At 40.7% G+C, this 27,545-nt stretch overlaps 1 long non-coding RNA gene across 2 annotated transcripts; it reads right to left on the reverse strand.

Annotated features, from left to right (window-relative positions):
- Positions 1-15,464: 15,464 nt before the first annotated feature.
- On the reverse strand, positions 15,465-27,347 carry LOC102149298 (uncharacterized). 2 transcript variants are annotated; one of them, XR_011422140.1, is made up of 5 exons: positions 27,307-27,347; positions 23,378-23,506; positions 18,019-18,196; positions 16,813-16,943; positions 15,465-15,606 (listed from the first exon to the last, which is right to left on the reverse strand). It is a non-coding gene; the product is annotated as an uncharacterized lncRNA (long non-coding RNA). The 2 variants fall into 2 exon arrangements; XR_001379250.3 differs by lacking the exons at positions 23,378-23,506; positions 27,307-27,347 and adding an exon at positions 19,150-21,269.
- Positions 27,348-27,545: the final 198 nt, after the last annotated feature.

A 27,545-nucleotide genomic window follows, 5' to 3' on the forward strand; every position in this document is an offset into this window, starting at 1 on the left:
TTAGTCAAAATCAGTAAAGCACCAAAGCCATTATTTCAATCCAGATTAGAATCACAGGATCAGGTCCATAAAGACATGTACTCTGCTGCGCATAATCTGTACATTACAATATCAAGTTTAAAAAGAGCAGCTTTCAAGTTTGACATCCTACAGTCATTTTGAGACAAGATCATTTCAGTTAAGCTTTTTGGAGAGATGATTATAGTGAAAGCAGATAGTCCTTACATATGATAACTTCCTATATGCCAAACATTTTATTTTGTTTCTGCTCCTCCAAGTAGGCAAAGAGCATAAAGGAAAAAGGAGGGTTTAACCACACATCTCAATCACCTCGTAGCTGTGCCTAGTATCTGTGGTCATGTTGGCAGAGGAGAATTTTGCTCGCTTAATCAGTGGTGAGAAGAGCCACAACAGTATCAAAGCCCCTCATTTCTGGACCTTTTCCTCCAATCCACAACCACAACTGAGAAACTAAAGAAGCTTGACTCACATTTTAGATGGCAAAACTCCAAAGCCGGAGAAAGTTTGTCAGAACCTAAGTTCAGCTACTATCCTATCCCATCCGCTATCAAGTATGGTCGGCTCCTGTTGGCATTGGGACATTCAGACCTACCCTTGACCCGGAACTAGTCACTGCTCAGGCAGGAAGTAGATCAGAGGCACCTGGCTGAGCCAAGCTTTGCTTCACAGGGCTTAACTCATGGTACCATTGCCTACTCTTCTTTCAGGGTTCAAGATATTGTACCTATACTGACCTCTGGGAGTGGCTCTTCCACTAACCTGGAGCTCATGTACTTGAATCTTCACCTCCCAACACTTTGAAATTCTTGTCACAGTATGTATGTTTAATACTTTCCTGATGTATTTGGACCTCTGACCTCTGGCCTATTCTACTCTCTCAGAACTCTACGTCCCTATCCTATTTCCCAGACTCCTCATGCCTGGCATTTGCTCAATGATCCCATACTCTGTGGCTGCCACTGGACCTAGCCTAACCGTGCCATGGTGGAACGGGAACCATTGTCACTGCAACGAGTCATTGAATGATCATATTGCACCATGGCCCTCCATACCACCAATTATAATTAGGCTAAATGAAGCTTTTAATCTAAATTCACAAGTCCCCTTTTCTCAATTTAACAAGCATTTGTTAAAGACCTACTCTCTGCTAGGTATTCTGTGAAAGCTACTACCTGGCCCTAACTGCCCAAATCCACACCACTCCCCGCCACCTAAAATTTGTCTGGTTTCAATCTGGACCTCAGGAAGAGTTAGTAATGAGGGAATCAGCTGACCCTGAATGCTTTACTCTCTGAAGCACAAACCCAAAGTTTTCTCTGACTTATGAATTAGTCATGATGACAACATCCTTTGAAGTTATTTTCCTTGAAACATTAGTAAGAGGCATTTCCTCTCCTCTTCACAGGGGTTTTGCGTAAATTAATGCTGCTTCTGGAGCCCTTCAAAGGAAGTATAAATGCACAAAGTCTATCAGATTCTCTCTCCATGATGTTTACTTCCAAAGCATCTAGACCAGCACTGCCTAACAGAATCAGAATGTGAGCTACATATGTAATTTTTAATTTTCTAGCAGCACCATTTGATAAAGGAAAAAGAAACAGGTGAAACAAATTTTGATAGTATATTTTTATTTAACCCTTTGTATCCAAAATATTATCATTTCAACAAAGTCTTTAAAATCTTGTGTGTATTTTATACTTAAGTACATCTCAGTTCAGACAAGTCACATTTCAAGTGCTCAGTAGGCACATGTGGCTAGCGGCCACCACATCATTGAACAGCCCAGATCTCGGTATTCAGTTAGTGAAAGCCATGCAGAATTAAGCTGTAGACTCATAATAATTCATTTGAATTGTTAAACTTTTTGTAATTGACTAAACTTGTCCAGCAGCCGTGCCATTAGATATTGCTTAAAGGTAAGCTATAGGTCAGAAATAATGTTTTTGATTTGTCAAAGCTTACAAAATTACAAAATTGACGCACTTGGTCCGATGGCTTGCTTACATCTTGTCTAAATGTGAAAGGCTTTCCATTCCTGGCCTGGCTGAGAGAATTTAAGATATCACAGTTCAATGAGTAAAGATTTTGATACTAGGCTATTCCACCTTTTGAACTGAGCTCTCTCAAATGCACCAAAATGATTTCTGATGAGAATCAGCATCAGAAAACAAGTTAACGAGGCTATTCAAGTTAGACTCCACCCTCTGCATATCTTGTGGTCTGCCTGGTGGCGCTGCGCCCTTGGCAAAGGTCAGAGACGCAGACATGGAGCCTGAAGGACTGGTCTACAATCTCACGATAATTAGCTTTGCAGACATGAAGTTCCTGACCCTGGAAAGAGAAGCCTCCCTCGATTGGGAAAGAGTATCTCGTCTCTTCCTGTGTGAGAATGTTTTGCTTCAATGTAAACAAACGCAAGAGTTGAAAAATGAGGTGCAAAAATGCCCTCTTCAGAGTAAACAACCAAACCAGTTAGGATATGATTTTCCTGGAATGTGTTTTGAATTCCAAAGGCAGGCACACACTTGTCAAAGAACAGGCCGTCCTTCTGATGGACATAGCCTGCAGACTTACTTGGATACATTCGTGCATTAAATTCCACAAATCCAAATCTGTGTTGACATATTTCACAATGTTTTTATATATATTCAGATATTTTCTGAATCTTAACCAAGGAAGAAGCAAGGCATCGCAAGTACTTGTTTTAAAAAACAACTTGGTTCTGAGGACCATAGGAATCAAAAAATACTTTTCGTTTTTCCCTTTATCACAACAGAGATCCAACATTTTGACTGAAGCAAGAAAAGTTTCCCAGACTGCTTGAGCATCTTCAGAGTGGTGGTAGGGTATGGTTGATTAGACTACTAAAGAAACAGCCAGGTAGGAATATAGCCCCTGCTCCCGACATTCCCATCTGAAAAGGCCTCCACTAATGTTACTCCTTGAGCTTCTTGCAGGGCTGGGACTAGGGTGAGGCTAACGTACACTTCAGGTACAAAATTTAAGGAGGTACCAAAAAACTCAACAATCAAGAAAAATAAAACTTTAATGCAGTATTTTTAAAAATCGAAATGAATGCCAAAAAAAAAAAAAAAATCTATGATAAACAAAGTTTTACATAAAGCCAAAATCTGACTCTCCATGAACACAACTTTGCCTCACTTGCTTTGCCTTGGTCCTGGCCCTGCTGAGCCTCCTGTCTTGGGAGGAAAAGTTGAGTGATCTGTGAGTTTAACAGAAGGATCTGAGCCTGCCCTTCCTTCAAAATCCGCCAGCCTGCCTTGTTCCTCTATGCTGTCAGTGTTCCCCTGGCGAGGTCCTATGAGGGAGGGCCTGCAGCTGGTCAGGGTTGTGGGGACTCTGAAGAATTTGCAGGTCCCCCTCGCTGAGAGACCAAGCCTCAGGTCCCCCAGCAGTGGAGGTGACGGGGTAATATTTTGCTCTCCAGCTGTCTGACTCTTGTGGTTGTGTGTCTCTCTCGAAAGATTCTGAACTCAAGCAGGGGAAAAGGGGTGGTTGGTACTGATTCCTCCAAAATCCAAAAACAGAATATTGGGACTCCTGCACATGCTTCTCCTAGCCCTGCTAACAACTGGTCTCAGGTCAGACAAATGGTGTGCCTCACTCACTCTTTCTTATTTGTTCTTAGGAAAATCATGGTAGGGCCATTCAAATGTTCATTATCTTAAGTTCACCTGAAACAAACTAAAGATAGTCTTCAACATATTTTATGTCTTTTTGGGTTTGCTTCTGTTTTACTCTGTAGATGGTACTTGAAAGAAGAATTAGGTATATTTTAGTCAGAGCCTAAGTGTGCTTAGGCCTGATTCTCAAGAGCTTCAAGAGAGTCCATCACCACCATTATCACCATTCATCGCCTTCTGGAACGTAACATGATATGAATTGCATCAGACTCTCCCTGTCTTCAGTTGGCTTGTGGTCTGAGATAGGTCAAATCAACACATAAATGACAGTAAAGTAAACGAAAACAGAATAAATATTGAATAGTTAAGGGCATAGAAACATCTTCTTAACAAAGAGAATGAAGTCCATTGCTACACTTACTGGTTTGAATCATTATTATCAAAAGTAGACATATGATAGTGACCATAACAGTGGCGTTCTCAGATAAGAAGTTCATAGTTCAACAGTGGTATTATACAATTAAGAAAATAAAATGTACTCGAAATCATAGGTTACGTTTCTGAGAATTTTAAGGCCAAAGAGAGGCAGAAAGAGGTGGAGTTGGAGTAAACTTAACAGAGAGGAGAGAGAATGACGTGTGGTCAAGTAAGTGGAGAGCAGGAAGGTGCTATCAGAAAATGTGTCAGGCTCTAGAAATTATTGACAATAAAGAATACAGCTTCCTTTATCTATGATCAGCCAACTGCTTTCACATGGACCCTCTAACCCCACACCAGAAAAAGCTTCATCATCTGCTTGCTAATGCCTGGAATTTCTTTATCTGGAAATAGAGGAATTGACAGAGTTGGATTAAGAATCATTAATTTAGAGCCAGCCTTGATGGGCTAGTGGTTAAAGTTTGGCACACTATGCTTCAGTGGCCCAGATTCATTTCCCGGTCTCGGAACCCCACCACCCATCTGTCAGTAGCCATGCTGTGGTGGCAGCTCACACAGAAGAACTAGGAGGACTTACAACTAAAATATACAACTAAGTACTGGGGCTTTGGGGAGGAAAAAAAGAGAAAGAGAGGAAAATTGGCAACAGATTTTAGTGCAGAGTAAATCTTTCCCAGCAAAAAAAGAAAAAAAAATTTTTAAAAAAGGATCATTAATTCAAATATGTGGTGAGATCACAAATGGAACTCAATCACACCAAAATTAATCAATAATACATCATTAAACTCTTCTCTTTCTAGTGAGGCAAGGACTGAAATATTAAGATAGAGACGTGTGTTTTATTTGTATTTGTATCCTCAGTGCATAGCACAGCACCAGGAATTAGCATGTGTTCTGTAAATGTTTGTTGCATGAATTAATGAATAAATGAAAATAGGGTAAGAAAGACGGGAAGGGCTGAAAGAGGGTGAAAAAGAGAGAAGCAAGAGAGCAATACAAGTCCATATTTATGAGAGAGAGAATGGCCAACCCTGGCCAAAGACACTGTGATAGATGCTTTCTCTATATTTTCTCATTAAATTTTCACAACAATCACATGTATTAACCATTAAAGAATGTATTCATCTGCTCATAACAGAAAACCCAACAAACAGTAGCCTAAAAAATAGGGTATTATTTTTCTTGCATAATAAGATATATAGACGTAGGTGGATGCTGGTATTGATTATGTGGCTCAACAAGGTCAAGGCTGTCATCATTATTAGTCTCTTGGCCCCAGGATGGCTGCTAAACTCCCTACATCAGGTCCATATTCAGAGGGGAAAATGAGGAAGAGGAGAACCCTGGAGAATTCTCATCAGACTTCCACTTAGAACTCATTGATTAGAATTTGTCACTTTGTCCCCTTTTATGCAAAGAGATTTCAGGAAAATAAAGTATTTTTCTGGGCAGCTTGACTGAATGAAATTTAGATTTTGCTGCTAATGAAAAAAGAAAGGGAATGGATTGTGAGTAGGCAACGGTATTAGTTTTCTGTTGCTGCTACAACAAATTACCACAATTTAGCAGCTCAAAACGACAAACGTGTTATATCTCAGTTTCCATGGGTCAGGAGTTTGGATATGGTTTTGCTGACTTCTCTGCTCAAGCTCTCAGAATTAAGGTGTCAGATGGGCTGTGTTCCTTTTTGGAGCTCCGGGTCCTCTTCTAAGCTCCCGTGGTTGTTGGCAGAATTCACTTTCTTGCTGCTGTAACATTGAGGCTCTCAGGTGCTATAAGCTGCCTGCAGTGCCCAGCCGTGTGACCCTCTCCTTTCTGTTCACATTGTAGTGGCTTGTTCCCGCAAGGTCAGCGGGAGAGTCTCTCCAGTCTGCTAAGACAGAGTCTCACGTAACGAAACATAATTACAAGAGTGACAGCCATCACCTTTGCCATATTGTGTTGGTTAGAAGCAAGTCGCACTCAAGGGGAGGGGATCATACAAGGGCAGGGATCATCAAAATTACCCTAAGGTGTGTCTGCCACAGCAACTGACAGTCTTACAGAGAAACCAAAAGGGGAGACAGTGAAGCTTAGCAGTCCTCTCAGGTCAGGCAACAAGGAAAGAGGCAGTCCCAGGATGAAATCTGGTTCTGCCTGAGGACTCCACAGATGTCCCACTTGGTCAGTATTTTCCAGAATATCTTCTGTAGAATCCCACTTCTACAAGATGGTATCTGACATAGTGTGGGGGTGGGGGGAATTCAGTGTTCAGATAGGATTGGAGAATGCTGGAATAACTAAAGTTAAATAGGTTTTTAAATAAAGAACTCCAGCCCTTTTATTGTAAATCTCATAGGAAAGACAGAGGGAGGTTTCAGCCTTCCAAAATTAATCTAATGCTGGGACATTTTTGTGCATAAAACAATAATAATAATGGCTGACAACCACTGAGAACATTCTATGCTGCAGGCATTATTCTAAACACAGTTGTGAGCCAGTCACGCTGGAGGGGCTGCCGGAAGCTGTGTGTGTCTCTATGTGTGTGTGTGTCTGTGTGTGTGTCTGTACACGCACATGCACGCTCATATGTGTGGTTCGGGGCAAAATATGGGTGATCAGCTTCTCCTCCTATCCCCTTTTCTAAACTTCTAATTTCCCATCAACGCCTGCAGCAGAGTCTGGCAGATATAGCGCAAGTCTAAGAGAGGATAAAGAAGAGTGAGTGTGAAGCTGAGGGAGAACAGACTATCCTACACAGAATTGACATCTGTACTATCATTTGAACAACTACTAAACACTCAGATTCAAGTCTATGATTGTAGGTCTAGCACTTTGCCAGTTGTGATGTGGCGTTGTGTGTTAAAGAAAATAAATGGCGGATTTGCTAATCATACATTCTGTACCAATATCTGTATGTGAAAGTTTATCTGGTAGTAAATCAGAATCAGAATCTGAAGCTTTTTGATATTCTTCCTAAAGTTACCAAAGTCGCTTTATTTTTTTCATTTTGTTACAATCTCTGCCTTTCTTCCTGACTTCCTTTGGCCGACTGTCCATTCCCTGAGATTTGCTTTCTTAAAAGAAGGAGCAAGGATGTTGTTAGCTGACAGCCAGGAAGTGAGTGTCACTCTCCATCAAAGGTCATCGGAAAGCTGCAGCCAGCACCATGGGAAGGGGCGCCTTAGCGCGGAAACAAGACCATGCATTTCTCCAAGGCCATGTGACAACCAAGAATCCACCAGAGCTGGACAAGAGTAAATATGCCAGGAATGGCTTTGTGGTTGATTGTACCATTCCCACAAAGTCTAAAGGGAATTTTAAGGAACCTGCCCCAATTTTTCCTGTCTATGTAAAAACTGTTACTTTAACTCTTTCTTTCTTCATTTCTACATTAAGACCATGTCAAAATGAGAAGATAATGGGCAGTTAGGAGAACTGTAAATGGAACGAACCACGATTAAACCAATTCCTGAATAAAACATTACTTATTAGTACATAAACATAAAACTACCTTTAGTTTTCGAAAACAAATAGGGAAATTCTCAGAAAACCTCAAGAGAAAACCTTTCCTAGACATGAGGGGTCTGATAACAGTTTAAAATATTAATCTGACCTTTATTATTATTATTTGTTTCAAACTCTCCTTGCCTTAGATCACATTTTCTTTAGTTATTGCTTTTACTTTGCACTAGACTGCTTGTTTTTCTCAGCTAACTGAGGGAATTCTCTCACATGAAATGGTACAAACGAAGGTGAGCTGTCTGGAGCCAGGATGTCAGCTGGAGCCGATGTTCTAGACTATGAGAGGTAAATCACACTGGTCACGAGAGGGCAAGAGAGAGAGTCACGGAGAACTGGTGTTCCGTTTTCCTGCAGGAAGAGGATTGTGTTTTCCCCATGTCCATTTCCACTTAAGAAAAAAGCAACACAAGAAAAGCAGCAGTTTATAATGTCCCAATGCCCCAGATTGCCCTTCCCTTCTTTATCTCCATTTTTCCCTTAAGTGGTTAATTCCTGAGATTCTGTCTTCTTTCTTACTATGAAAGAGGAATTCTTTGCAACACGTGTATGTATTTTGAAGCCTAGTTAGTCAGCCAAACTTCAACCTTCTTGCTTTCCTTTATCACCCACTACCAAGAATTATTCTCGAGTAACACTGTGGATTAATTACTGCCAGAGAACAAGATTTGAGTCAAGATCAGGGTAGGTTAATTCCAGTTAGCATAAAGGTTAGAGATTAGATTTGCAAAGTTATTGTATTAAGCCGTGAAAACAACCCAGAAAAGCCACAGGTTTTTCTATGAGGAATGATGTATCGTGTGTTTGTTAACTCAAGCCATACTCCGTGAAGAGGCTGAACAACCAAACAGCAGTGAGTCCTGGAAAGGATGAGGGCAGCATTCACAGGAATAAAAAGCATTAATACAAATTAAAAGAAAATACCTATGTAATCCTTTAGACCAGGGGTCAGCAAACTTTTCCTGTAAAAAGCCAGATAGCAAATACTTTAGGCTTTGTGGACCACATGCAGTCTCTGTAGCATATTGTGCTTTGTTTGTTTGTTTTTCTTACAACAGTTTAAAATGCAAAAGCCATTTTTAACTCTTGGACTGGACACAAACAAGCCACATACCAGATTTAGCCCATAGGCCATACTTTGCCAACCTCTGCTTTAGAAAATTTATACACAGTCATCAAAATCAACTGTTTCTTTTTTCAAATAGATTCAGAAATCCAGACTTCTAGATGTTTAAAAATAACCCAGTAAGATAATGGTTCAAATGTGATAAAACTTTCATGTTGTTAAAATATAATTCAAGGTGTCAAGTCAAAGAGGCTGACTTATTTGTCAGTTTTAAGTTTCTTCCTCCACCTCAAAAAAAATTAAACTTAGGAAAGTGATTGTAGTGTCAAATTAAAATTGTGTAGCTTCAAAAATAGGAAATTTTTCCTCTTTAACTTATTCATCTAAAATCCATGAAATAGATAATAAAAAGCGATAGCTGCCTAATATAGCCTTAGACAGCTAATTATCTACTTCCCATAAATACCAGGACAATGTTCATTCTTGGTTGGGCATAAAAAAGGAGGAGGAAGAGGATGTGGAAACAATATAAAGACCAATAATTAATAAAAATTCAGCTGAACAGGTTAGTTTCTAAAAAGCACAACTGAAGGCAAAAAACTTATCTATTTTTCATTATAAAAAGTAATCAAACAAAGATATTTACTTCCTTAAGATGAGTTTCATAAAATCCCAATGAAGCCAAGAGTAGTCCCACATGGTGGCGTGGAGTGGCAGCTGATTTTACGAATACAGAGCCGTCCTTCTCTATCATTTCCTCACATTACCTTAACATCAGGAAAGAATACTTTCACATTTCACATTATACATTTTACATTATGCCCACTTCAAACACCAAATTACTTTAAAGTCTTTATGTGAATTTTGAATTCTGCCTTGTCATATATCCATATCACTTTTATATCAAAGAATGGGCAATTGGTTAAATTTTTATAGGTACTACTGAAATTCCCAACATCTGCACACGTCCGCCTTGCAGTGTCGTCTGCATGTCCTGACACCACACGCCCGTGGAGTCACCGTGCTGACTTGCAGGGTATCCACAGAAAGGGGCTGAAGAATTCCCCCCACCAGCATCCACCTGTCTGCCACAGTGACTGAGTCTCCCCGTAGGGACTGTCAGCTCTGAGCTAAGACTTCTGGACAGGTCAAAAGGGAGGACCACCTCCAGACCATGGGGACACGGCAAATACTTTATACTATTTCACGTAGCCTTCTGGAATGTATCTCAGTCAAGATTTGTATAAAGCAGAGATATTTTAAATGTACCGGAAAACTGCTACTTACAAGCCAGAAACTAGAAATCTTTGAGCAAAATAATTTTTTAACACAGATTTTCATCTACCCATTTTGCTTACGATACTAAATTACCTACACACAATTATACTATAACTATGAGGGGAATACTATTTCCCCTATTTTACAGCTGAGAAAATGGAATCCCAGAAAAGGCAAGGGAGTCACTTACCTCGTATGTAGTAGAGACCAGCTCGAACCCAGGCTGTCTGCCTCCACAGCCTCCCTTAAGCCTGTCCTCTTGATGATGTTATTCTGACACAGAACTACGTGAAAATCAAAATGTTTCTTAGTATTTTGGAACTTCTTACAATTACACTGCTTGATGCTGACATTAACAACACTGATTACTATTATAATGTCAGCTCAAATATTACTTTATAAAGAGGAAAGGAAATGAGTACTTCCAGCTCTTAGTTTCCTATGGGTTGTTTGTGCCTGGTAGAACCTAGAGCACCACTGCCTTATCTTGTACTTAATAGCAAATTGTCTGGGGCCTGCACAGCCCCTGGCGATCTCACCAGCTGCCCTCCGTGCTTCCATTTGATAATGTTCACCTGCTCCCTCTCGTTGATATGCAAACATGCAGCTTATTTCAGCTTATTCCCTAAGCCTCATCTTGACATGAAGTCATCTTTTCTCTGGGTGTGCTTCTTTGAGTGGCCATTATCTGAACTCTGAAACATCCTGTAGCAACATAGGCATCTCTGAGAAATAAAAATGTCGCATAGCCCTGACAACAGAGACCAGAGGAATAACTGCCTGGATAGATGACAGTGCAACCATGAGCCCCCATAATCTGCCATTTAAACCCCCATCTCACCATTGTCTGGTGACTCTATCACACCTACAAATACTGAAGAGCAAATAGGAATTTCTTGGACTCCGGCTGTAGAAAGTGTTTGGCTAATCCTGTTTCATGCTATCCTAATTGTTTTCCTTATATTCAACTCAGGTCGACTTTGCTAGAGGTGCCCTCAACCAGTCCAGCGGTCATTTTTTCTTGCTACATAAGCATGATGAAGTTAACGTGTTGCCCCATTGTGATCTGTCAGCTATCCTAACAAAAAATTCACTCTGCAAATACCAGGAGGTACCAAAAAAGCAATCTGAGCTTCCTGCTTTTTCATGCTTTGGCTATGTGACCTTTCCTGTCAAAAGTTCAGGGGGAGTCAGGGATAAAGTTCTAACTCTGGTGTGCCTCGTTTCTGGTGTGTAGATACCAGGCACGTAAGCAAGATTTGAACAAGAGGGTGTGTGATTTTTCAACTTTGAGGAAAATATTTCTATTGAACTTTTTTAGGAGTGTGAAAAACTCGCTGTCCTAGGGCGAACTCTGTCAATCTTTGATCAGCGTCTATTCTCCCTGGTATAGTTATGAGAAACAATATTAAAATATCTAATTCTTTAGTTTCAAAGCAGAGTACACACAAGGATATAATATAATTTGCAATTTGTTTATTACTGAAAAGTGATAGCATAGAATTGGGACAATTGTCCACATAATTGAAGCAGAAATAGACCCTTAATCACAATTTTCTGCATTTATCAAACGATAATGTTGTGGTGTTGACCTGATTTTATGGGTGAGTTGCCTCCAATTCTGTATTTCACTTTGTATCAGACCATGAGAAATTTCCATCCCAACCCTATAACCACAATCCTAACACCATCCCTTTAACACATCTCTTTAACTCTGTCCCTTTAATATCATTTACCTTGGATCTTATAAAGTGACCACATAAAATCTTACTTTTGAATGTCACCCTAGATAAACCACAAAGTTGTCAATTTGGAGAAGTAGCCCAGATGTGTGCGTAACAGTCAGGGGATTCAAAAAGAAGAGTTTTTAAAATCAAGATTTGAGTCAAGTTATTTACTTCCTACTGGTAAATTGCACCCATTATAAAACAGAGACATCAAGATCGTGTTGTGAGGATTAATGAGATCGCGTTGGTTAAGTGCTCTAAATTCTTTGGAGATAGATTCCATCTTTTACCACCTGGGTGCATGACAAAAAAAACCTCCAGCTTTCTTTGCTGCACACTGTATAGAGTCAGCAACAGCCAGTAGTCTTTACTCATCTTCTTTCATCTCTTTAGTAATTAATGTTGTTAGAGGAGAGAATGTTATGAACCAAAGCTAAAAGTGAAGTAAAGGCAGATAACTAAGAAGGCAAATAAGAAATTGATTACTACAATTTTTACCCAATACATTAACCTTATAGCCAAATATCACCAAACTCATTTGTTAGTCTACATAGCAAAGCAGAATGAGCAAGAAGTTTAGAATAAGAGCAAATTGGATTCAAATTCTGGTTCTACTGGATGGATACCTCTCCTTAAACTTCAATCTCTGCATCTATAAAATGTCACAACAAACTTCCTTCTAATAATCACCATCAAAGTAATTCAGATCCACACTCCGATTGAGAACAAGAAAAACAGCTGAACAAAATATTTATAATAATAATAATTTATTCTTAAAAAATCAAAGAGATAGCAAGAAACTAAGGAATTACTGAACCAAAATCTAAAAGACAAGATTCCAGCAAAGTTAGATCAAAACTCAAAGCCACTTTTGCTCTGAAGGCATCTGCTGATCTAGAAAAAATAAAATAGTGGCAAAACTGAGCTGAGCTTTTGGCAGCCTTATTGACTGAGAGTGAAAAGGTAAAATCTAGACTCTACCAAAGCTGGGAACTCTGAGAAACCAGCCCTAGTCTAACCTCAAATCCTATACCCTCAGGGCAAAGGGCCCCGGAAGTGCCCAGTCCTACCACAGACCTGCAGGATTCTCGACACCCCAGAGAACCTCAGGCCTCAGACTGGGATCAAAAGATTTTCCTAGGAGAGGCTCCTGGGAGCACTGTGTGTCTGGGTCAATGATGGCTCAATAAATGTTCACTCATAATGCAAGCTTTTACATTTAAAGCATCCTTTCATATGTGTGTTATATTTCATTTATAAAAGGTTTGTTAATACAATGATAACACATCTTTCAGGCTTATGATTGGAATTTGATGAGACCTTTGATATCAAGGTTTCAGCATAATGCTGAATTAGTCACATATTAGCCTTATTGTCCTTTGCCTTACCTTCATTTCTTTCTCTCAATTTCATGTCTTTTCTTCTTTCCTTTGCCCCTTTCTTTCTTCAACACTCAGGTTCAACCTCCTCTCTCAGTCCCAATCCCCTAATAGCCTCCCCGTTAGTTGCTTCTCCATATTATGAATTACTGCTAAGTTTAGTCACATCACATAAGAAATAGTGTGAAAAGGGGCAAAGTGAGCCCATAGCAATATTAAGGCTACTTTAGCATGTGTTGCAAAATTTTTTCTAAAATAATAAATTTGAAGAGGTTGTTATTTTATGTATTTGTGAATCCATCTATTTCAATGCCTCCATTGTTAGGTGTTGAGTGGAGGACATGTGACCAATATTAGCCAGATGCAGGAAAGAGCAGAAAAGAAGTCCAAGAATGATTCCTGTTCTTCAGGGTGCGCTTCAGCTGTAGCTAAAGGAAATAAACAAAAACATACCAAACAATTAGAGAAACAATGGGAATTCAGAAGACTGTGTGAGGAAGGTAGGACTTCAACTGTAAATTAAGGGTGAATGACACTAGAAGTGCCAAGGAAAGAACAGAGATGATGCTGCCCCAGAGAGTGAGGAATCCAACACAGAGGACAGGAACAGAGGGAGTGCCAGCTGGAAGACAACGGTGAGTACATGAAAGTGAGTGCCCACTGTGTGTTGTATACCATTCTGCACATCTTACAGATGTTATCCCACTTTCAAAGCCTCTAGAAGCCTTAGCAAGCGGGCATTACCATCATTTTACAGATAATAAATTGAGGCTGAAAATGGTCATAGTGCAGAGCTTGTAAGTGGTGAAGCTAGAATTTGAAGCCAGTTCAACAGGACACCAAGACCTGTGCTCTTGACTACTACCCCAGAATGCATTTCATTAGGGTCATTTTATGGAAGTCATGGGGTCGTGTTATGTTGTAGGCAATAGCCAAATGGCAGCTAATCATTACAGGTTCTTGAGGATAAAAATAAAATGCTAAAAGCAGTTTTTAGAGCAATTTCTCAGATCTGGACATGAGAGAACAGACAGAATTTGGTTATGACCAAATGAGTTGGACCAAATAGAAGATTGTGGGCTATATCCGGGGGTGGTTGTGTTCTGGTCTTAGACCAAGTGGGAGGCTGTGAGAACAGAGACCAATGGGTGAACCTAAAAACCAATTCAAAGGAGGAAAAGAAGGACATGTTGACATTGGCTAAAGAGAAGATGGAAAAAGAAAAATCAAAGAAAATCTGAGATAGAAATGGCAAAAAAAAAAAAAAAATATATATATATATATATATAAAGTTGACAAGCAGACGACAGACAACGCAAGCAATTTCTATGAGAAGAAAGGGACTTCAGGTTTTAATGTGTTCAGTTTGGGGCAATGGCAAGACATACGGAGGTGGGTTTATAATAAGCATTGAGAAACCCTTGGATAAGAGACCACAGTAAGGGGATTGGCCTGGTGGCATAGTGGTTAAGCTCATGTGCTCAGCTTCAGAGGCCCAGGGTTTGCAGGCCCAGATCCCAGGTGCGGACCTAGCACCACTTGTCAAGGCACGCTGTGGCAGCATCCCACATAAAATAGAGGAAGATTGGCACAGATGTTAGCTCAGGGCCAAACTTCCTCACACACGAAAAAACAGAGAGACCACAGTAAGACGTCTGTGAAACAGCAAACAGGTGAAGCATCAGGGTGTCAGTAAGATAACTATTATTTTGTAAAGACCCAGAGGCTTCTTATAGGAAAGATGCAGCATAAGTACAAAAATGAGACATAATGAGAAAATTTCTCCCACCTGCCATTTGCCTAAATTTCTCTTCATTTCACACTTTTCTCTCAATACTCACTAACTGTTAGGCGGGCATGTCGTAATTCTCCCTCCACATCTTAATTTCTGCCCGTGTTTGTTTGTTCAGATGAGCTGTGCCTTTAATCCTGCCCTACTTTTGCGCTGTCTCAAATAATAAGGGCAATAATGACCGGAATCTGTCTATTTCAGTCTATACAGCACTGATTGGTTTGATATCCCTCTATACCATGTTATTTTACAGTAAACATAAGATTAAACTCAATTACGTTGAAGATTAAATTCTTTAACGTCAGCCTTTCTAATGAAACTGACCTCATAACTCTCTTTGCATGACCTTTGTAACATTACTTTGGGTAAAGGCTGAGCTACTACTGAAAAAAAAAAACCTCAAAATACAGGGGCTCAGCAACATGAAATTTTATTTTTCGCTCTTATCGTAGTTGAAAAAGAGCAGTTACGGTCTGATGGGATGGCTCGGACATTCTCAACTCATGGCTCCCACCATAGAGACTAAGCTGGCTGTGCTAGCCACTGGTAAGGGGAAAAGAGAGAAAGGAGGGCAGTCAGCTTCCTTTTTTTAAAAGAATGACACAGAACGTACACACATCACTTCTACTCACACTTTATTGTTCTAGACTTAGTTACATGACTCAGAGCTAGCTCAAGGAGGCTGGGAAATATGGCTTCTAATTGGGTGGTCTTGTACCAGCTAAAATGGGAGAAGAGCAGGAAAATCAGAGCTCCAATACTGAAAAAAAAAAAAGGAGAATGGATTTGTGGCAACAATTAGCAGACTCGACCACATCGGATTCAGAACCCCACTGCACCCCCATGCTGTTCTCTTCCTTGAATAAGACCTTCCTCTCCAGCTGTCAAACTAATTTTTAAAGCAGTAAATCCATTTTGTAGTATTGTTTTCAAATGTAACACATTACTGTTTAAAAAAGCTGAAGGGAGCGCTCCTTGGGTTGAAATGAGGAAGTGAGGGGCCAGAATGAGCATCTGAGTCTCCTCTTGTCGCTCCCCCACTCATTTCGTGGGAGCTCGTTGACTCTAAGAAACAAAATTTGGAAACTGTTCTCAAGGCATTTATTACCCAAAAAAGAATGTGTCATGCTTCTTAAACAGTCAAACACAACCAGTGAGAATCACTCTCTCCCATTTAAATAATGAAAAGTCCTCTTCCAAGCCTGATTTACATCATCTTGTCAGCTAAGTGAACATCCATGGAAGTGAGCACAGAGCCATTTGCCAGCTCTTCCCAAGAGTGCTTCTGACCTTGCAGAACGCCCCGCCAAGCATGAATTAATAATCATGTTGATGCAAAGGATAAAAGAGGAGGCTATTTCTGTGATTCCTCCCCACAAATCTAATCTTGACAAATGAAATAATGTTACGTCTCATTAGCTAATAAACTGTCTAGATTGGAATTGCACGTAGGGGTAGAAATGAGCTCAAATTATGCCTAATACTCTGGGAAACAACTTTTCATCTTCATTTCAAGAGGACAGGAGAGAAAAAATAAATCCCAATAGAAAAGTCAACAGAACTGAAAACAAACAAACTGAGAAGTTTTCATCATGGCCAATAATTCCATGGGCTCCATTACTGAAATCTAAGAAAATATGGCAAACACCTCGCTCATGCGGGGCTGTGTCTGGTTACGTCAAGTCCTCCAAGCCAAAACCGTGCCATAAAGTTTACCAGGGTTTTCTGATTTTCACCAACTAATTTTTGTGCTATTACACTTGGAGCCTATATTTTATTTTACATATGTTAGGAAATGGAATAAATCGTTTGATTATAGGCAGTTTTAAAAATATTTAACTGTTTGTTTGTCTTTTTTTTTAGAACAGTGCCATAGTTTCTCATTTATTCACCCATTTCCTGATAAAAGTTCCAAGGAGAGAAGGTCTTCCTTGAAATGCCCATGTTTGGGGTACAAATCACTTACCTTTCAGATTTCCGAAGGGGAGAGTAAGTCACATTCAGCTACTTGTTGGGACTACCCCTAGGACAAGTTCAAAATGGATCATATGGATGGATACTTGTGAAGAGAAGTTCTTTGCAGGACAATCTCATTGCCTGAATTAACAAAATACACATGCTTTATTACAGTATGACTTTGTCATGGCCTAAGAACATTCACTTATAGGTTATTAACAGTGTCTTTATAGAATTCAAGTGGAAAACTCAAAATATTGCTATATACTTTCTATTTGTAAGAGTGAAGCTTCTCTGTACTTTACAAGAGTCTCTTGTTTATAAAGAAATAACTTCCAAGCTATACTAGTGTTTTTATTATCTCCTAGTGATTACTTTGCTATTGAAAATTACAGCAACCCAATGTTTAGGATCCATAGTAGTATTATCATGAAACACACATTAGATGAACTACCGTTTAAGTTTTGTTTCGGTTTCAATTATTTTCATTTGCCCAGGACCTCATGCCAAATTTCATCCAAGAAAATATTAGGGTTTCAGAAATTGCTTTACATGATTTCTATCAAACAATATTTAGATGAACAAAATACTGTTTTGCAAGTCCTGCTCCCTGGAGAGTCATGAATAACCACTTGTATTCGGTAAAGAGAATCCATGGAAACAATCCTGCCTTCAAAAATGCAACGTGTTATTTTTCCAGCAATTCATATTCTAGGTGCCTGATCAAACCAGCAATTAAACCACCTAAGCACTATAGAGATAAAATCAGATTAAAATCAAATTATGGCACCTGGTCAAATACTTCCCCAAGTAAAAACAAAAAGAGAGTCGATAATCCCTTTTTAAAGATGCCAGATGCTTCAACTCATAAGATAAATAGCATTTAACAAGTCCTAGCTCACAGCGGCAGCGCCTGTTCTAGTCTGTCCTGTGGCCCTTGCAGTAAACTTCCCTTAGCCTGTGTCTCTCTTGCTTTCTCCAGTCCCTCAAGTGTGTGTACAGATATGCACATGCACCCATTTAATGAGTCTGTTTTGAAGTTTATCTCTGCATGAAATCATAGCCTGTCATTGTAGTGGAATACTCTCAACTTTGAGAGGTCAGGGACAACGTCTTTTTGTTCTCCTCAGATCCCCAGTGATTGGCACAAAGTAGATGCTCAATAAATATTTTTGAATGAATTAGTGAATGAATAAACCGGTGCCAAGATACTCACCTCCACACTGCTGAATCCAGCTGTCCAATCTCAGTCCTCATCTTTTTGACTCATGAGCCAATTTGACAAGGTTGGTCACTGTCTCTTCTCTGGAGTCTTCATCCTGCATCACTGGTCACTCTTTTCCAATCTCTTGCTGGTTTTTCTTCTTCTCCATGAGTTTTGAATGTCAGAGAGCCTTGGGATTCAAGTGGTGGTGTTCTTTTTCTCTGTTCTTCAATGAGCTCACCCATTCTTAGAACTTTAAATGACATCGCTAACTTTCAAATTTATACCTGCAGCCTAGACCTCATTCCTGAATTCCAGACTGTCTGGTTCCTTACTCCCCACCCGGATAACTTACAAGCATCTCAAACTGCCATATTCCAAAAGTGAACTTCTACTTTCTCTCCTATCCACCCAGCCCCTTCTGCCTCAAACAGGCTCCATTTGCATTCATCTCCATATCAGTATGGGTTTTCTATCCTCTAGATGCTGTTACCCACTGCTCCTACTGCCACTGCAACTAGAGGTGCCACCAGAAGCAGAAAAATGGCTTCTCTCTTCCTCCTACTTTCATGCTCCCAACGTGCTTCCCATTGGCAGGTCTCATGTGGAAACCAGCTGGCAAGGGAGTCTAGGAATAGTAGTTCACAAGCTTCCAGCCTCATGGTACAGAGGAGTTTAGAAGATTGAGTGTGGAGCTGAGCATCTGTGAGCGTTATCTGCCACAGCCTCCTAACTGCTCTGCCTGCTTCCACCCTTACCCCCTAGTCTAATCTCAACACTTCACTCAGAGGCATTTACTTTAAAAGCAAATCACGGGGCCAGCCCAGTGGTGTAGTGGTTAGGTTCGCGTGCTCCACTGGGTGACCTGGGAGTTCAGATCCCAGGTGGGGACCTACACACCACTCATTAACCCATGCTGTGGCGGTGTCCCACACACAAAATAGAGGAAGACTGGCACAGCTGTTAGCTCAGGGACAATCTTCCTCACCAAACAAAAAATAAAGAAGGAGAAGAAGTCAGTCAGATCATGTCACTCCTCTGCTAAAATAAAATATAATATAACTAACTTCACTTACTCCCTGTTTCACTGAATAAAAGACAACAAAGTGCTCACAGATGGCTACAAATGGGATGTGAGCTCACCTCTGTGATCTTTCTGACTTTATCTCTGCATTGTTGGCTCTGTGGCAGCTCCCCTGGCCTCCTTGCTGTTCCTGGAATACAGACACACTCCCTTTTGCCCCTGGCACTGGTTGTTCTGAAAACCTAAAACGTTCTTTCCCCAGGTGGCCACTTGCCCGATTCCCTCATCACGATGTCTTTGCTCCTTGTTACTTTCCAGTGAGGCCTATTTTAAATTGCAACCCTCCCACACCAGCATTTGCTGGTACCCCTTACTCTGATTTCTTTGTTGGTGGTGGTGTTTTGAACATAGCCCTTATCATCTTCTAACCCACAGAATAATTTACTTGTTTAGTTTTTTGGTTTTTTTAATTATCTCTTCCTACATAAAAAGTGAAAGCCCACAAAAGCAGGAATCTTTGTTTAATGACATTTCAAGGGTGTGGGCCAGTATCTTAATGGTTATGAAAAACACCTTCCCATATGCTTAGCCTAACGGACCTGAGGGCAGGGCTATTGATAACCCAGCAATCTGTTTGTGTGGACGATAAACATAATAATTGCAGGTAACTCTTTCATGCCTTTTCTAAGAAATAGCTTTTCAGGAGGAAAAATAAAGAATGGGCATTACAGTGAAATAGTATAGTAGCTGCAAAGTGACAGAACCAAGTATTTCATTGGATCGCCTTCATCTGCGGGAGGAAAAAGACAATCAAACCGGCTTAAGCCAAGAGTCGATTTACTGACTGTATATGTGAAAAGTCCAGTAATTGATGTGGAAATGGAAGGACTGGATCCAGATCTTGTGGTTCTAACACCAGGAATCGGTCTCACTTCTCCACATGACTTTTCCTTCTGTCTTGGCTTTCTTCTCGGACAGGCTCTCCCCAAATGCTGCCAAATCTGGCCACCAGTAGCAACAGCCTCCCTCCTGCCCATGAGAACCATGGTGGAGAAAGCGGCTCTTTCCCCAGGGTTCCAGCAAAGTACTCTGAGTGTCCCTCACTGGCCTGGACAGTCCCCGCCCTCCTCAAACCAATCATTCAGTCTTCAGCCATCCTGGTTTGGGTTAGATGCTGTTCCTCAGGCCAGGGACTGTGGTGAAGCCACTCAAACCAGAAAACAGTGAAGGATAAGTGGTTTAACAAGAAGTCAAGGGCTTTTACCAAAAGAGGAAGAAGGGCGACCCGGCTGGCATTACAGCTGATGTCACCTGTGTTATGAAATGCCGGGAGTTCTGAGGAAAAGTTAACAGCGTGTCTAGAGTAAAGTGATAAAAAATGAGGCTGCAAAATTAGGTTGAAGTCTGACGGGGAAGAGCTTTCTTTTTTTAAATGAGAAAAGCACCGGATGAGGTCTCTGGAGACCTGAGTTCTACTCCCAGCTCTCTCCAGAACCATCTGTATGACCTTGCCAAGTAACTTAATATCTCTATCAATGCATCCTCAACTGTAAAATGATAAATTACACTAAAATAATCTCCGTGTTTCCCACCAACTCTGTCAAGTGACAATTCCAATGGAGCAAACTAGGTGTCACAGCTAGCTGATGTCACCCTCCCACAGACACACTTATTATCACAAGAAGGAAACACCCTCTCCCTACTCCCTTGTCATGGGTTAGGGACACTGTTTAGCACCCGTAGCTGGTACAATAGAGCATTCTGACAGATGTTAAAATTAATTCCAGGCAGAAAGTCAGTGCTTCCCAAGGGGGCCTGTGCCTCACTGTTACCTGGAGAGCTCAGAAAAAGTAGATTCCTGGGCTCACCCCTATGGCATTGAATGGGGCTCAAGAATTTGTATTTTTACGATTCTACTTGGTTTTGCTTACTCCTACTCTCCAGGCTTGGAAGTGGCAGTTTTCTTTTGGTCAATATTACTAAATACTAATCAAAAATTGTATATATCTATATGCCAAGAGTGATCCTGCTTTGGGAATATGTATCCCCAAGACATAGTCTATATTGCTTGACTCTAAAATATGGGGGGGGAAATAAACACCACATTTACTAACATATTTGAGTTTTTTATGCTGAGATGTATTTCATTCGCGAAGAATGAAGGTTTTCATAATATATATGACGCATCATCTTCATTCTGCCAGTTTCAGAGAATTAGTCATAACTTTGCAATTTTCACATAACATCCGAGTCACAATAAGAATGAAAGCACCCTTCACATATCTTCAGTCATTGATTTTTTTCAGGACATCTCCAGAATTTTTGAAAATGTGATGATGTAAGTACCTCAATATCAATCATATCTAGTGCATCTGTTCCCTTTTGTGATGAATGTTTGAATAGATCGCCACATTATATTTGATCAAGTTCCTAAGCTAATCAATAATTAGCTTTAGTCTTAATTTTTCTCAAGACATTTTTCTTAGATCAGTTTAGCCAATATTTTTTTTAAGTCCATATATTGAGCTGTGGTCAAATTAGTCACACAAAAAGCCTGAGACCTGAGGAAATGACATGTCAACACAGACATGTTTACCTTAAGTCATTTTGTCATTTTGACTTCCTTCTCGTCTGTGTGAACGTGCGCTCTGGGTTTACCAGGAAATAGTTAACTTCAGCGTGATGCGTGTTCCTCCAACTGTAGGGAGGGACTTCTGAGAAAGCTGATGTGACGTACAAATACAATACAATATTTCCTTTCCACAAGCAGAAGAAAATAAACAATAGGTGAGCGCGTGCACAAGCGCACACTCACACATTTAAGATCAGCATGTGAAGTGCTCTGAGAAGAGGTTAAGTAAATGGTTGCTTCAAGTACAGTGGGAATCACCTCCAAACATCAAATAAATTCTGACTTTGCTACAAGAAAAAGACTTGAAGAAATATATGCTTCCTTTGCTGGAATAAAGAATAAAGGTGATGTTTTATTCTTTAATGGGCTACCCTTCTTGCTAGGGCTTTTTTGAAATAGAAAGAATTAATATTTCAAGGCACTAAATTGTTCATGCATTCATTTATCAAATATTTATTTAGCCTTTACTATGTCTAGACGGAGCACTTGGTACCAGGGAGATTTTTAGTACCTTCCATATAAACCAAGACGGAAGCTCCAATAGTTTTTGGAGTGGTTTTCCTGAGGCCTTGAAGTTGCCACAGCCCTGCAAATCAGAGGAGAGCTCAGGAGCACCTCAAGGCCCCTCTCTGCCCAAATGCATCAGCTGTCGGGACTCACAAGAGACACGCCCTTCTCCCCCAGGTTCATAGAGCACCTCCTCCGAGCCTACTGCTTCTCTCATCCTAATTCTGGGAAGGCAAATCGGACGCAGTCCCTACCTCCAGGAACTCCCATTCCAGAGAGAGAGAGGGGACATGTAAGAAATCCCAAGTGTGTGACAAAACCTACAATAATTGCAAGAGCAGAGAGCCAGGGCACCAGGGAGGGCAGCTAGCTCCATCTCTCATGGCAGCACGGGGCACTGAAAGTGACGTGAAAAGGAGGCAAGAAGGACCATGTGAGTGTGGCAGAAGGAAATGTTGGTGCAAGAGCAAAAGCAAGCATGGCCAGGTTGGGGGCAGTAGCACTGGATGTCTCGAGAAAAAGGGAAATGAGGAGGAGGGATAAAGAGCAAATACAAACGTAGATGTATTTTGGGCGTGAGACCGGAAGTTGAAGCCTTTCTTCCTGCATCGTCAATTTTCTCTGTGAAGTAGTCTGAGTCATCTTAGGAGAGGGAGCATCTTGAAGGCCCCACTGTTGCAATCTCTTCCTTGGGTGACGTGAGGAATGTGAGGACCTTGTGACAAGAAGCTGAGAATGAAAATGCACAACCCTATGGGGCAGCAACAGCTAAAGGATCCCTCCAGTCATTTCTGAGTAACACTTTGGCTGTAAGCTTGACTGTGAGGGGTGAGATTCCACCAGGAAATATCAAAGGATTTAGCTGGAATGTGGCAGATATGGAGGGCAGAGGGCAGAGCGGAAGAGATAGGTGGAAGTTGCCTCACAGAAACATTGGGCCCTGAAGGATGTCAGGGTTGCAAGCAATTTCGAGAAAAGATGAATCCTGAGTTAACTAATCAGGTAGAACAAGAAAGCTGTTGTAGGAAAATGTTCATTTACTTCATTATCCTGCTTGCAATCCAGCACTGAGAGCCCTACACATTGAAAGTTTTTAGAATTTATCATGCCAGAGATTAAACAGTTTGTCATTAATATTAAATTTAGAGCCATTTAAAATTAAAAGCAATATTCTATTTTTGTGTGTCAATAATAATTGAAAAACTAACCTTTAAATATGATTTTCTAGGGGCTGGCCAGGTGGCATAGTGGTTAAGTTCGTGTGCTCTGCTTCAGTGGCCTGGGGTTCACGGGTTTGGATCCCGGGCGTGGATCTACACACTGCTCATCAAGCCGTGCTGTGGCAGAATCCCACATACAAGAAACAGAGGAAGATTGGCACAGCTGTTAGCTCAGGGACAATCTTCCTCAAGCAAAAAGAGGAAGATTGGCAGTAGATGTTAGCTCAGGGCCGATCTTCCCCACCAAAAAAATAAAAATAAAAATAATGTGATTTTCTACATTTGTTTTGGCAGACATTCTGTCTACATAAGCTATTGATAAGGAACATTGTAACCTCATCAAAACTTCTTAGCTATATATTCATGGCCATCCTAAGCCTCTCCATGTTAGTTTCCTTTTCTTCAACCATATCTACACAAGTCCTTCTCTAGTCAAACTGGTCTATTCAAATACAATTTCATTCTCCTTCTATATTAGAGCCTACACTAACCCCTTGCCCAACACCACTACCCTATTCCTATTTTTCTGGATTGTCTTCACCCTCAAGACACAGATGGCACCTCTTCTTTTCCATGGTGCAGTCACAGATAATTCTTCTCTATGGCGATGTCTCCGTTATTTGAACCTCTGTAGGAGACATTGCCCATCTCCCTCTTCCAGTACCTATAAACATCATCCATATTATAATTTTTTTTATTTCTGTTTAATCTACAATTTGATTTGTAGAAAAGCTAAAACCCTTTCCTACATGTCTTTGTATCCTCTCCCTTCCCATCACCACTCTCAACTCCTTCTCTCCAACATCTCACTCTCTGACCACCACACTCTGCATATTCCCAGCTCTCACCCGCTCCTTCCCATCACGAATGATCTCCTGCTTCATCCACTTTGTCTCTTCCTTAAGCTCTCCATTTTCTCTCACTCCGTCTGTTAGTTCTTTTTGTTTCCTTTTCCAGTCAGTCCAGATCACATGGTCCACCTCTTAGACCACAATATTGTTGACACCATCAGCTTCCTTATTGTTAAAAATCAACCACCCGGTAAAATTCCAAGCCTCCGTTCATCCAGCCATCAACCACCTCCACTACTGTATCCAGATTGCTGAAGTCACCTGAACGTTAGCACCATGGTCTCCCGTCTCAATGATGCACTGCCATCTTTCCATTTGATACCAGGCAGCTACTTCTCCCACTCTGCACTACAACTTTTCCAACATCTTTCGTGTTCTCCTCTAGTCACCAACCCCACCAATACTCCTCTCACTCACAAGAGATTTGCCTTCCAATTTACAGAGAAAATAAAGGCTATTCAGTCTCATCTCCCATAACATCATGCCTTCCTTCTTCCAACAAATTTATTTGTTCCTACATTATCACTTTTCTTATATCCCAATGGATGGACAATTTCTTCTTCTAACCAAAGCTAATCAAGTTATCTGCATCATGTTATACATTATCCTCCTTTCCTCTTCAAAGACCTTGCTATTTTTCCCTCTCCTTCCTATATCTTCAACTTCTTGCTCTCTACCACCTCTTTTCTCTCAGCTTACCAACATGATCAAGGGTGTCTGTATTTTAAAAGAAAGAGAGAACAAAGCCCACCTTTGACCCTATGTCTCACTCAGCTATGGCCCCATATTTGTATCTATTTATTTCTGTGCCCCCAAACTCATTGTATCTCACTATAGACCTACTTCAGAACCCTCTACTCCATTGGAGTGGCTCATGCAAATGGCGCCGATGACATCCAGAGGATTTTTAGTTCCTATCTTTCCTGATTTCAGTATTGAATGCTGTTGGCTGTTTTCCACGTTCTATCCCTCTCCTGGTTTCTAGAAATAACCCCTTCTTGTTTTTCATCTATCTCCCTGGGCATTCTGTTTCAGGTCCCACCAGGTTCCCTCTTCCTAGATCTTTCTCAGGATCATGTCTTCAACTCGCTTCTCTTCTTATTATACAGTTTCCAACCCCAACTGTGCATTGGAATCACCTCAGAGATTTTTTGTAATTATTGATGCCTTGTCCCCATGCTAAGAGATTTTGATCCACTTGATCTGGGGTGGGTTCATACATCAATATTAAATGAAATAAGATAAGTCTGTCACCAGTAATTCTGGTGTATGGCCATGTTTAAGAACTACTGCTCTTCAGAGTTGCCCTGAGTAATTCTATCCATTTCCATAACTGTGCTTACTATCCATTATCAACTTTAGATTAGCCAGTACAACAGGGGAAGGAAATCATAGATAATCATCATGTCACAGAGAGAACATAAATAGACAAAATACACTACAAAATGGTTTTGCTTTTTTTTTTTTTTTGAGGAAGATTAGCCCTGAGCTAACATCTGCTGCCAATCCTCCTTGTTTTGCTGAGGAAGACTGGCCCTGAGCTAACATCCATGCTCATCTTCCTCTACATTATATGTGGGATGCCTGCCACAGCATGGCTTGACAAGCAGTGCAAACCTCCATACCCGGGATCTGAACCGGTGAACCCTGGGCCGCCAAAGTGGAGTGTGCAACCTTAACTGCTGTGCTGCTGGGCTGGCCCCCAAAATGGTTTTAAAGCCAATCTATTTAGTAAAATTTATTTTAAATATTCAGAGACTTATTTACCACTCTAGAGACATCATTCGAAAATATTAAAGTAATATAAGTGCAATGGTTTAGGGTTATACCATTTAAAGCAAAATTGGTCAAAATGTTTCAAAGCTGTCTTTCTCATATTGCTGTCTCTTAGAGCTGAGCTCTCCTTTTGTTCAGATACGAAAACAAAGACTACACGCCTGTTTCACTCTGAGCAAATTCTCCTCTTCACCTTTTAAATGGTCCAGCCAATCACTGGCATCACACAGCTCATCTCCGAGAGTGATCTCGTTTTTGCTGGTTGATGCCTGCCTTTTGCTATCACTGCCATTTTTCTTCTTTCCATATGGTAATGTTTTCTTTTCTCAGAGTCTCATACCTGAATTCATACACATTATAGTCAAAATACTCATTTTTTAAAACAACTTTCTGGTCTCCAAAAAGCACAATTCGCGGGGGCCAGCTGGTAGTGGTTAGGTTCACGCAATCCACTTTAGCAGCCTGGGGTTTGCAGGTTCATATCCCGGGCGCACACCTACACACTGCTCACCAAGCCATACTGCGGCAGCATCCCACATACAAAGTAGAGAAAGATTGGTTCAGATGTTAGCTCAGGGCCAATCTTCCTCACCAAAAAGAGAAAACAAAAAATCCAAAAACATGATTCTCAATTTAAGCTCATACCAAGAGAATGACAGTTCCACCATGCCAGTGTCCTAGCCTCATATCCATTTGGTAACGAAGAGGGCTTCCCAAATTGTAGTAAAGGCTATGTAATCTATTGTTTACTAGACTCCAGATGACAAATATCTTCTAAAATATTGCTTCATGGACATTTTACTTTTTCAATAAATATAGTTTAATATTTTTTAACTGCATTGAATCCACAACCTGCAAAAAGTGTATGCTGAGCACCATGCATGTCTAGAGCTCCCAAATCTATAGTTCTATCTCCAATTCTTTGTAATAGTTTCAGACCGTCCTGCCAAAGGTCTGCTGAAAAATCCACCTGGATGCTGCATCGACACCTCAGTCCTAAAGTGTCCAAAATGAATGACTCATCTCTGTCATCCTTTCTCAGGAGCCTGCTCCTTCTCCAGACTCCCTCTTTTGGTGATCAGCACAACTATTACCACCTGATCGCTTCGCCAAACCCTGCGGAGGCTCAGGACTCTGAACGAGATTCTCCTTTGCTGTTCTTATTCTGCTAGAATCCCCACATGGGTGATTTGGGTCAGAGGTAGAGTTAGCAAGAAATAGTGAGCCAATTTTCAGGAAGTCATGGGGACAAAGAAAAAACAAATTTTCAGCAACTGTTTTGAAACTTACCTGACTCAATTCTGAGTCCCTGGATAGAGAACCACAGCCTCAGGAAGCACGTGTCTATGTCGTGCATTTCGTCACTTAATTGCACCATGCCTGGTGTGGTAAATTGACTCGACATACCTGTGTATGCCTTGTCTCGAGAAGCAGTGTGGTGTGGCGCAAAGTGCACTGACTACGGGGTCAGAAAACCAAGGTCCTAGGTCATTAACTAGCTCTGTGAACTTGGGAAAGACCTATATATG

This window comes from Equus caballus, chromosome 10, assembly GCF_041296265.1.
Source record: "Equus caballus isolate H_3958 breed thoroughbred chromosome 10, TB-T2T, whole genome shotgun sequence".
Lineage (NCBI taxonomy): Eukaryota > Metazoa > Chordata > Mammalia > Perissodactyla > Equidae > Equus > Equus caballus.